Consider the following 12,714-nt stretch of genomic DNA (forward strand, 5'->3'; position numbering starts at 1 on the left):
ATCCCAAGAAGGGTTATTAGGATTGTGAAGGACCTTCAAGACATGGCAAATAAGGACTAGTTGGAGGAATGAAGAATGAAGAAGAGTGCTAAGACCTGCTCTGTTTGACCCCAGAGGGTAGAACTAGGAGCAAGGAGGAAGAGTTGCAGAAATAAGTTTTTGGCTTGATGTAAGGAAGAAGTTCCTAATAATCAGAATTCTCCAAAAGTGCAATGGACTGCTGGGCAAAGGCTGGATTATCGCTTGTCCTGTATGTGGTTAAAGAGATTCTTGCTTAAGTGTGAGCAGACAAGATGGCCCTGGAGTACCTTTCCAAGTCTCACTGTGATTCTGGACTCAGCAACACCAACTGCTGGATTCTACTTAGTTCCAAATAGCCTCAGGATGTCAAAGCAAGTAAAGGATTGAGTTCTGCAGGAACTCTTAGAGGGTTTGAATAAGCAATAGCTTCCACTCTGTGGGGATTTAGAGATTACATCCTGTCCCAAAAGCAACTGTCCCTTCCTACCTTCTCTGACTAGAGAGCCAACTGCAATGGGCAGTGCAAAGCCAAGCAAATAGCAAATGCTCAGAAAATGCATATTCAATGACTGAGAGAAAAGCTCATTCACTTACCTTTCAGGAACTCTTTCCCCTCAGATCCAAGTATGATTACATCAGGTTTAGTTAGACACTGGAAATCCTGCTTGTGGAAAGGAAATGGGGGCCTGTTGGTTTGTCCTTAAGACATAATGAGTTGGGGGCAGCTAGGTGGCACAGTGAATAAAGTACCGGCCCTGGATTCAGGAGGACCCGAGTTCAAATTTGGCTTCAGACACTTAACACTTACTAGCTGTGTGTGATTCTGGGCAAGTCACTTAACCCTCATTGCCTTACCAAAAAAAAGAAAGAAAGAAAAGAAAAGAAAAAAAAGACATAATGAGTTGCCCTGAACTCAATCCTAACCCTTGCAGGGGGCAAGTGAGAGAAGAACAATAATGTGCAGGGAAGCTTTGACTTCAGGAGGCCCAAGGAAATTCTACAGACAGGGCTTCACGATTTTGTTTCCTAGAGGACTAGCATCAGGTAATTGGTTATTTTGGTGCAAAGAAAGGGGAATGTTATCTATCCAGACATCTGTTTGTGCTCACTACCAAAAGTAGAGCAGCAGATAAATTTGTGACTTGCCTTAAATAATTTCACTCTTCAAAGGCAGTATGAGACACGAGAAAATGCTACCCTAGGTCTCATTCTGAGCAACAAAATGTAACTGGTTTCTGAGCTAGAAAAAAACAGGAACCTTAGCCTATCTACCATAGTGCTACTTCTTCCTTCAGAGTTCATGACAGCAATTTTGGAGAAAGCATTTCAAAGAGTTCAGAATGAGGAAAGGTAGGCCTAATATTCGCACATGCTTGTTTGCATACTGTTTTCCCCATTAGATTGCAAGTTCCCTGTGAACAGGGACCGTCTTTCCCCCTTTTTATATCTCCTGTGCCTGGTGCAAAACAGGCACTTAATAAATGAATGGCTGACAGGACAACAACAACAGAATTCCCTTCCTAACAATTAGAATTATCCCAAAGGGGAGTGTGTTCCTTGGGAGGTAGTGGGATACTCTCATTGGAACCTCTTTGAACAGAGGTTGGGCAATCACTTCCTTTTTTGGGGGGAAGGGGGGGTGTGGCGGAGCAGTGAGGGTTAAGTGACTTGCCCAGGGTCACACAGCTAGTAAGTGTCAAGTGTCTGAGGCCGGATTTGAACTCAGGTCCTCCTGAATCCAGGGCAGGTGCTTTATCCACTGCGCCACCTAGCTGCCCCCACAACCACTTCTTAAGGATGTTAGAGAGGGGTTTCAGTCAAATATGGGTTAGACTTTAGCTTCTTAAACTATGGATCATATAACTGAATGTGGAGGTTGTGAAAAATTTGGCAAGAGTAAAAACTTATGTATACCTATTTTATATACCCATGTACTTGGGATCCCACAAAAATTTCTCTGGCAAAAGGGGTCATGAGTGGAAAAAGTTTAAGAAGCCCTGGGTTAGACTCCATGGCCTTTGAGACCCTTTCAGCTTTTAAATTCTATGATTTTGGGAATACTTAAGTATTTTCTGATATTTACCATGGCCACAATGCTATGACTTTAATTTCTGATATGATTAACAATCTTTGATCCTTGAGTTGGGTCCAAACATAACAGATCCTACTTAATTAATAAAGCAGGAAGATAAGAAGCATAGTTCTGAAACCCACCAGAGTCCAGACTGGGGAAAACCACATTTTTAGAATCATGTCTCTCTGTAAGTCCCTTCCAAGCAGAATCCAAAAAAATTTTATTTCACCCAGTGGAACTTATAGTCACATCTTTTTTTTTTCTTTTTCTTTTTTTTTTTTTTAGTGAGGCAATTGGTGTTAAGTGACTTGCCCAGGGTCACACAGCTAATAAGTGTTAAGTGTCTGAGGCTGGATTTGAACTCAGGTACTCCTGGCTCCAGGGCCAGTGCTCTATCCACTGCACCACTTAGCTGTCCCTAGTCACATCTTTTTTTTTTTTTAAAGTCACATCTTTTAAGAAAATTTAAAGGCTGTTTCTCAAGAGAGTGATGGGAGAAAGTGGAACTACAGATTTATTAGTTTAAAAGTATCCTGTGCGTGCTCTGATTTTTTCTCTTATAACATGACTAATGCAGAAATAGGATTAATGTTATTATGTGTGTGTGTGTGTGTGTGTGTGTGTGTATATATATATATATATATATATATATATATATATATATATATATATATATATATATATATATATATATATATATATATATATATATAAATAAAAAACCTATATAAGATTACCTGTTGTCTAGGGAAGGGGGAAGGGAGGGGAGGGGAGGGAGAAAAATCTGAAATTGTAAAGCTTGTATAAACAAAAGATGAGAACTATCTTTACATGTAACGGAAAAAAAAAATCTTTATTAATTAAAAAAAAAAAGTATCCTATGCCTCTCAGATAGTTCTAAGAGATGGCCCTATGGCTTATGTTCTGAGATACGTGCAATCATTAGGGAGGTCCTCATCCCCAGGATTAGCCCAGTCTTTTGAGGGAAAGAACTGGGATTCAAGTCTCTGACTGAGGAGCTCCAGACCAAAGAAGCCTGATGCTAAGAGAAGGAAGCGAGGTCACACTGACACCAAAGCAGCACTGGAATTTTAAGAGCTTACCTGGTACCTACTCTGTAGAAGCCTGGTTGCCTGCTTGGCCTCCTAGGTTTTCCTCTGGAGGTGGACGGGAGCCTTAGAATCACACTGAGCTGAAGGAAGAGAAAGACATAGAAAGGAGAACAGTTCAGGCTTAGGATTCACGGAGGCTGGGGATACAAACCTTCCCATACAGGATTCTAGGGACCACAGGACCCTTTAGGACCTCATTGTTGTTACAGCTTTAGATCAGGTGTTCTTTTCAAAATCTATTTATACATTTCCCCAACTTACGTGGTTTTTTTTTTTGGCGGGGGGGGGGGGGGGGGGGATGGGGATGGGGATGGGGGGATATGAGGGTTAAGTGACTTGCCCAGGGTCACACAGCTAGTAAGTGTCAAGTGTCTGAGGTCAAATTTGAACACAGGTCCTCTTGAATCCAGGGCCAGTGCTTTATCCACTGGCTACCTAGCTGCCCCATCCCCAATTTACATGTAAAAACAAACTAACATCAATTTTTAAACCTTTGTGTTCCAAATTCTCTTCCTTCTTCCCTATCCCCCTGTTAAGAACTCAAGCAATTCAATGTTATATATGTGTAGTCATGCAAAACATAGCATAGGAACTAACAACAATGAAATATATACTTCATCTGTGTTCAGATACCATTAGTTCTTTCTCTGTAGATGGACTGCATTTTTCCTAAGCCCTTCAGAGTTGTCTTGGATCATTGTGCTGCTGAAAATAACTAAGTCATTTGCAGTAGATTATTTTACAATATTGCTGTTATTTTGTATATAATACATTTCTCCCTCTCTCTCTTTGTGGGGCAATAAGGGTTAAGTGACTTGCCCAGGGTCACACAGCTGGCAAGTGTCCAAGTGTCAAGAGTCTGAGATCACATTTGAACTCAGGTCCTCCTGAATCTAGGGCTGGTGCTTTATTCACTGCACCACCTAGGTGCCCTATATAGTGCATTTCACTTCCTATCAGCTCATGTAAGTCTTCACAGGTTTCTCTAATAGCATCCTGCTCATCTTTTTTTTTTTTTAATAGTAAACTACATTTATATAGTACTTTAAAGGGAGATTTTGTTATAGAATACCCATGAGGTTGATTATTGCAACAACAATAATAGCTTACATTTATATAGTACCTTATACCTGAAAAAGAATTTTCTTCACAATAGCCCAACAAAGTACCATCATCATCATCTTACATTGCTCTTGCCTCTCCTTCAAATTCTTCCCCCGTTACTATTGCTGTGTTTCCCTCCATCCTATGTGCTCCCCATGATATTTACTCTATTCTCTATCTTCTTTTACCCTTTCCCTCCTCAAGTGTTTTGCTTCTGACTGCCCCTCCCCCAATCTGCCTTCCCTTCCTATTTCCCTGAAGGGTAAGATATATTACTATATCCCCTTGAGTGTGTATGTTATTCCCTCTTTGAGCCAATTCTTTTATTTTTTTGGCCGGGGGTGGGGGGGGGGCATCGGCGCAGGGCAATGGGGGCTAAGTGACTTGCCCAGGGTCATACAGCTTGTAAGTATCAAGTGTCTGAGGCCCAATTTGAACTCAGGTCCTCCTGAATCCAGGGCCGGTGCTTTATCCACTGTGCCACCTAGCTGCCAATAAGCTAATTCTAATGAGAGTAAGGCTCATTCACTCCCTGGCTCCCACTCTATCTTCCCCTCTATTCTATAAGCTTTTTCTTGCTTCTTTTATGAGATACTTTACTCCATTCCACCTCTCCCTTTCCCCTTCTCCCAGTGCAATCCCCTCACCCCTTAATTTTACTTAAAAAAATGTCACCATGGGGCACCTAGGTGACGTAGTGGACAAAGAACCTGCCCTTGACCCAGGAGGACCTGAGCCCAAATCAGACACTCACCAACTGTTCAACCCTGGGTATGCCACCCCACCCTGCCCCACCAAAAAAAAAAAAAAAAAAACCTAGACCAGTTGCTCTTAATCTGGGGTACATGAATTAAAAAAAATATATATATACATTGATTTTGAAAACTATCTTTACATGTAACTGGAAAATAAAATACTTTTAAGATAAAAAAAATATATGTATATTTTAAAACTATTTCAATATAATTGTTTCCTTTGAAATCACCAGACTGTCAAAGGGGTTCATGACACACACAAAATTAAGAATTCCTGCATTATATGTTTACTGTTGGTGTGAGACCATCTATTATATCAACTATAATTGTAACCAGGTATGAATTTTGATTATGATAATGTTTAACACTGAGCCTTGCCTATTATATCTAAGTCCACAGTCATGGAATCACAGACTTAAAGCAGGAAAGGACTTTAGAGGTCAAAGAGTCCAACATTCTTACTTTACAGATGAGGAAACTGAGGCAGGCAAAGGTTAAGTTATTTGTCCAAAGTAATAAAGTTCGTTAAGTGTCTAAGGCAGGATTCAAACTCAGGTCTTCTTGACTCTAAGTCCAGCACTTTATCCTTCTATCCCACTTAAGTGCTCCTAATATGTCTGGGGAATGATGAAGATACCAGTTTTGTGATAACAAACAGGAAAAGTTAAAATTCATAAGCTCAAAGACTTAGAGCTGGATGGTACCTTTTAGGTCATTTATTCTACCTCCTTCATTTTACAGCTGTGGAAACCAAGGCTCCCACAAGGTAAATGACTTGCCTAAGAGCAAGTAGCAGAGCAAGGATCTGAGACTAAGTTCTCTGTTTCCAGAGCCAGAATTTTTATTTACTCAGCACCATAAGAGTGCTCTATGTAGTCAAAAACAGAAGCCCTGGGATGCCTATCTAAGGAGCTTGGGGGGAGCAGATGGAGATTTCTGGGCGATGGAATGACAAATGGGAGTAATTTGTCCACAATTTGACCACAATTTATAGGATAATAGCTAAAAAAAAAAATCAAATGCACAAGTATAAGGTGGAGAAATCCTTTCAAAAGGACAGCTCCTTTGAAAAAGATCAGGGAGGGGCAGCTAGGTGGTGCAGTGGATAGAGCACTGGCCCTGGAGTCAGGAGTACCTGAGTTCAAATCCAGCCTCAGACACTTAACACTTACTAGCTGTGTGACCCTGGGCAAGTCACTTAACCCCAATTGCCTCACTTTAAAAAAAAAAAAGATCAGGGGGTCTAAAGAGCTGTAAATCTGTGTAAATCCTTTGACCCAGAAATATCACTACTAGGTCTGTATCCCAAAGAGATCAAAGAGAAATGTACATGCACAAAAATATTTATAGCAGCTCTTTTTGTGGTGGCAAAGAATTGGAAAATGAGGGGATGCTCATCAATTGCTGATTGGATGAATGAGTTGTAGTATATGATTATGATAGAGTATCATATGATGATGAAGGGGATGGTTTCAGAAAAACATGGCAAAACCTATATGAACTGATACAAAGTGAAGTGAAAAGAAATGACATATCATTGTGCATAGTGACAGCAGTGTTGTAATGATGATCAACTGTGAAAGACTTGGCTACTCTGAACAGTACAATGATCCAAGACAATTCAAAAGAATTCATAATAAAAAAAATTCACCTACAGAGAGAGAACTGATGAATTCAATACAAACTGAAGTATACTTTTCTCACTGTATTTTTTCTTGCTTTTTAAAGAAATATGGCAAATACGGAAATATGTTTTGCCTGTTTTCACAGGCGTAACTGATTATGAAATTGCTTGCCTTCTAAGTGGATGGGGGAAGGGGTGGGAGGGAGGAAGAGAATTTGGAACTGAAAACTTAAAGAATGCTAATAAATAGCAATTTTTTTGTCTTTTTTTTTTGGGTTGGCAGGGCAATGAGGGTTAAGTGACTTGCCCAGGGTCACACAGCTGGAGTCAAGTGTCTGAGGCTGGATTTGAACTCAGGTACTCCTGACTCCAGGGCCAGTGCTCTATCCACTGCGCCACCTAGCTGCCCCGTAATTTTTTTTAAATTAGAAAAAGAAAAGATTTTGGGGTTTTAGTTGGCAGCAGGCTCATAAAAAGTAACAGTATGGTATAACTGCCAAAATAGCTACAGTTAAGCTACAATAAAGGGCAGCTAGGTGGTACAGTGGGTAGCATGCCAGGCCTGGAATCAGGACGACTCATCTTCTTGAGTTCAAATTTGGCCTCAGACATTTACTAGCTGTGTGACCCTGGGCAACTCACTTAACCCTGTTTTCCTCAGTTTCCTCATCTGTAAAATGAGTTGGAAATCACTCCAATATCTTTGTAAGGAAATCCCAAATAGTGTAGTGAAGAATCAGACATAACTAATTAGGGTGTCTAAAAGGTAACAAACCCTCCCTACTGTGCAATAGTTGAAAATTTTCAAAGGGACATCAACTAGTTAAGAGTGGCCAGAGGATGAAAGCCTGGCTAGGGAGAGGTCTGGCAACATTAAGGAAATTGGCAAAAAACAGCCTAGAAAAGAAAATACAGTAGAGAAACACAAAATCTATCTTTATATATCTAAAGGACTGTCACGTGGAAGAGGGATCTGCATTATTCTAAGTAGTTCCAGAGGAAAGAACAAGGACCAATAGATATAGATCACAAGGCATATTCTTGCTCAGCTGAAGAAATATGTAACAATTCAAGCTGTCCCACAATGAAATTGGCTGCTCTGCAGTGAGATCCAAATGATAATGGCTGTCATGAAGGGATGCTACTATACTAGATATGAAGACTACCCTATCTAATCTAGAAGGTACCTTCCAATCCAAAGAATCTATGGCCCTCCTGATTTTCCGTGTGTTTATTTAGACTCAGAGACACAATACTTGTTTTCTCAAGTACAGTACAGGTATTCAAAAGCAAATATTAGCCAATCTACTTCCTTCGCAACAGGCCCCATATATATTTGCAAAAAAGCTTCAATCTTAGGAAGATGATGCAGTGAGAGGCGGGAAAACAGCCAGGTGCCTTATTGCCCTCCTTAGAAATAGCAGGGAGAAGAACAACAAAAAGCAACAAAATGGGAAATGGGTAGGGGGAGAAAAAGAGGGAGGGAAGGGGGGGGGAAGAGAAGGAGAGAGAAAGGGAAACATTTATGAGGAAATTAAACTGGCAAAAAGACAATAAAATGAATACAAAGAAAATCTTTGAGTTTCATCAGAAACAAGAAATGCATAACAGATACACTAATAGAATTCAAGGAATATTGCAACTTTTAAAACAAAATCATGAAAGGAATTAAAGAAAGCACTGAACAAAGCTAAGAAATCACAGAACGAGGGAAAAAAACATATAGAGGGCCTAAAGATCTCATTAAACACACATGCAAAAAAAAGAATGAATGAGATAGCAAAACAAAAGTATATAAAGCAGTTGAAGTAGTAAAATGAACTCAGGAAATAAGATAACTGGAAAAAGATTTGGAAACATTACAGGAAAAAGTTGCAGGTCTGGAAAGAATCTCAGAATTACTGGTGCTGGCAAACATTAAAAACAAAAGAAACTGGAAGATACAGCAAGAAATTATTCAAGAACACTTCCCCCAAGCTATCAAAACCATGGATTTTCCTGTAAGTAGAAAGAATCCCAAAAGCCTCCAACGAAGAACTTAAAATTCAATTCATTCTGGTACATTCACATTAAACTTCAAAACGTAACAAAAAGTTATGTAGCAAAACCCATCAGAGTCTCAACAGATTTTCCCGCAAAACCCAGGAAAGCATTTCAAAAGAAATGAGATCAAATATAAAATTTCAAGCATGAGTATTGTATGGGGCTAAAATTCTAGCTAGTCTGTCTAAAATATCTAATGAGTGGTCGCCAATAAATTATAAGCTTTAGCAAGAGTTTAGACTTTTAAGCATTTATTAAGGAGAATAAGAATTTGGTGAAGAAAGGCCTAGATTCATCTATCAAAGGGAGAGTGCATTTTTAGCTCCACAGTCCACCAGAGTCCTGCCGAAAGAGAGTGAGAGAGCCAGTCTCTCTTCCTCCCATAAACAAACGTCATTTCCTGATGCCAAAGAAAAGCCGCATGTCTTGCCCTCAGATGCCTTCTCCTCATGGCTGAGCTTTCCTACAGTAAGTCTCCAGCAGGTGGTGTCATTCCAATTTTTACAGTATTGATCCCAACAAGCTTAATCATTCTGTCTGAAGTTAAAAGATGGACATTTAAAATAGAAAATGAGCTCAGAGAATGCATGGAGTAAAGGCAATTTTCCAAAGATGCTCTAAATGTGAGCAGGACAGAATGCCTGGCTCACCTCCACATGTTAGCTACAGGACTCAACTTTTTTCTGCCTTTCCTGTTCCCCTCAGTTGCTACCTGCTCTCAACACACCTGAAGTTATTTTGTGGCTACTCCATATTTACTTCTCTACATATCTTCCCTGAAGTGGCATAAAAACTTTTTTGGGGCAGGGATACTTTCATTTTTGCCTTTGTATTCTGAGCACAGGGCTACATACACAGCAGACACTTAACAATGCTTGTTGCATTGCACCCCAGGGAAAGAAATACTTAAAACAGATATGTAAAACTGGCTAGTAATAACAAAGTTGAAGTCTGAAAGAGTACATACATGTAACATAGGTAAACTTGATAGGTATGACCTAGTGGTCCTTGAGCCAAGGAAACCTTCATTTAAACCTGGTTTCAGACAAGGTGTACTGTTTTGCCTCAAGGCAAAAGTCACTTTAACCTCTTCCTGTGTCAGTTTCCTCACTTGTAAAGTTGGGATAATCACTTACCTCCTGGAGTTGTAAAGAGGATAAAATGAGATATTGCAAAATACCTTGCAAACATTACAACTACAAAAATACTAGTTGCTATGATTATCTCTCCAAAGAAATGATGAAATCAACAGTGTTTTGTTGATTAAATTACTGAGTGTAACAGTAGGAGTTGGGGGGGGGGAGAAAATGTGATCAACGAAAGGACAAAAAGTGGCAAAAGATCATGGAATGGTAAGATTTAAAAGAGGGGAAAAAATTAAAAATAAAAAAAAAAAGATTTAAGAGAGGGAAAGGATCTTTGAGACCAAGTGTCTAATTTCCTCATTTTATAGAGAAAATTGAGATATGTAAGAGGTATATTTATACATAATATAAAATACAATAAAAATACTATATAATATGTAAATATATATGTATAGAATATATATTACAAATTCTAAAATGCCAAAGTTGGATATCTAAGTATATAATTACTGTATGAGGATGTTTCAAAAAACAAAGAAAAAGGCAGGAAAAAGAAGGTGGAGAGGGGAGAAGATATTGGTGATACTGAATCAAAACCACCTTTGGTAAGGGTAGGGATATGTCAGCTGCAAACAAGAACAGGAGGACCTCACAATCCACAGGAAATCCCTCTCAAAGTGAAACTGCTCGTTCCAAAATTACCAATAATCTTTAACTTGCCAAATATGATCATTTTCTCAGAACACATCTTATTGACTTCTGTAGCGTCTGACACTATTGAGCATCTTCTCCTAGACAAGGATTCTTAACCTGAGATCCATGAATGTAAAAAATAAATCTTGATAATTATTTAAACATAACTTATTTCCTTTGTAATCCTGCTATCCGTGTCACACTATACATTAACCATGGACGCAACCAAGGTTTGGTCCTGGGCTCTTTCTATTCTCTCCTCATTTCATGAACTATCCTAAGATTTAAATATCATCTCTATGCAGATGACTCCCAGATAAGGCAGGCCACTTTACTCATAGGCAGCTGTTGCCAGGCTGGGCCAATGCAGGCTGTTCTGCCACTGGGTTCTTTGCTGGATGGGTCCGCTGGTTTCCCAGGCATGCTCTTTGATGGGTAGCTGTAATATTTAGTATTTTAAACTGAATGGTTTTGTGATCACTTCAGATGGAGTGTTACAAGGTTCTTTCAGTTAAAGTACTACTCTTAGCTTAAGATCAGCAGAAGTTTTTTCCTCCTGACTCCTTTGGAAGTGGGGCTCTGGGGCAACCACTGGGCAAGGAAATGTGATAAGACTGCACTCAGTCTTAATGGCCTTTTCATGCAATCAAAGTATTCTAGCTTCTCACTCATTCAAGGGTTGGGAAATGTCATTTTCTATCTGAAGGCTTTCTCTTTCACCTTCTACCGTCTCTTGTCTTTTAGTTCATTCAGTTTTTAATGAAGTTTTACTGGGCACTCCTAACATCTGCTACTACAAAAAGAAATGCTATAAGTATTTTTGTAGGCATGAGTCCTTTTCTTCCTTCTTTGATTTCTTTGTGATATAGATGCAATAGCAGTATCACTGGATAGGTTATCTGAAACACCCTTATAAATATATACTTCCAATTCTGCCACTTGGTGACTTTCACATTCAGTGTTCTCCTCTGTAAAATAGAGAATTACATATTTGGTCTCTAAGACCCTTTCCTCCTTTTAATCTTATAATTCTGTAGGTTTTTGTTTTTTTTTTGCGGGGCAATGGGGGTTAAGTGACTTGCCTAGGGTCACACAGCTAGTAAGTGTCAAGTGTCCGAGGCTGGATTTGAACTCAGGTACTCTTGAATCCAGGGCCAGTGCTTTATCCACTGCGCCACCTAGCTGCTCCTGTAGTTTTTTTAAAAACCACTTTTTGCCTTTTTATTGATCATCCTTTTTCTCCCTTCTTCAAATCCTACTGTTATATTCAGTGATTCACTCAATGGAACTCTGTAATGGCTTCTAATTTTCCTGGGGAGATAATGGTTTTTTCTTTTTTTGGAGGGGCGGGTATACCTGGGGAGATAATACACAATTCAGTGACCATGGAAGCATAATTCCAAATTGCTTTACAGAATGCCTGGACTAGTGAACAGCTTCACCAAGAGCGCAATAGTGCTCCTGTTTTCAGTTTGTCATTTTTCATTTTTGTCATCTTTGCCAATCAGATGGGCGTGACATGGAATGTCAATGCTGCTTTAATTTGTATTCCTCTAATAATCTGTGTTTTGGAACATTTTTATGTGGGTGATAGCTTGGATTTTCTTCTTTTGAAAATTGCCTGTTTGTTCCTTTAATCATTTAGCTCTTGGGGAATAGTTCTTGTCCTTATACATTTAAATCAATGTCTTATATATACTGGATATGAGATACAGTTATTGGAGAATTTTGTTGTAAAGATTGCCCCCCTCACCCAGTTACCTATTTCTCTTCTAATTTTAACTTCATTGATTTTGTTTGTGTAAAACCTTTTAAAATTTATATGACTAAAAATTGTCCATTTTATCTCCTATGATCTTCTCTATACTTTGTGTGGTCATGAACTCTTCCCTTAGTCAAAGATCCTTTGCTCCTTTGCTTATGTCACCATTTATGCTCATCATGTATTCATTTGGAGTTTATCTTTCTATATGGTGTGAAATGTTGCTCTATAGCTAATTTCTGGCCAGAATATTTTCCATTTTTCTGAGCAGTTTTTGAGAACTAGTGAGACCTTACTGAAGTAACAGGTGGGGGGTGTGGATGTGGGGGTGGGTAGGTGTGGTCTTTGGGTTTATTGAGCACTACACTACTGTGTGGTTCCAAATGTGTGTGGTTCCAAAGGTTTGTCATGCTGGGGTGGGAGTGGGGATAAGCTCCCACT

The 12,714-nt window shown here is 39.3% G+C and overlaps 1 protein-coding gene across 3 annotated transcripts in view; it reads right to left on the reverse strand.

The window, feature by feature from the left end:
* The window catches only part of LOC122741866 (zinc finger protein OZF-like), a 69,174-nt gene that overhangs the window by 52,672 nt on the left and 3,788 nt on the right, over positions 1–12,714 (reverse strand). For 2 of the 3 annotated variants that reach the window (XM_043985739.1, XM_043985728.1), the window contains exon 2: positions 3,199–3,287. The gene's annotated coding sequence lies outside the window, so the exon portion shown is untranslated. Of the gene's footprint in view, positions 1–615; positions 683–3,198; positions 3,288–12,714 lie in introns of all 3 variants that reach the window. The other variant, XM_043985744.1, reaches the window with a different exon arrangement.

The sequence above is a fragment of the Dromiciops gliroides genome, chromosome 1 (genome assembly GCF_019393635.1).
Source record: "Dromiciops gliroides isolate mDroGli1 chromosome 1, mDroGli1.pri, whole genome shotgun sequence".
NCBI classification, from domain to species: Eukaryota; Metazoa; Chordata; class Mammalia; order Microbiotheria; family Microbiotheriidae; genus Dromiciops; species Dromiciops gliroides.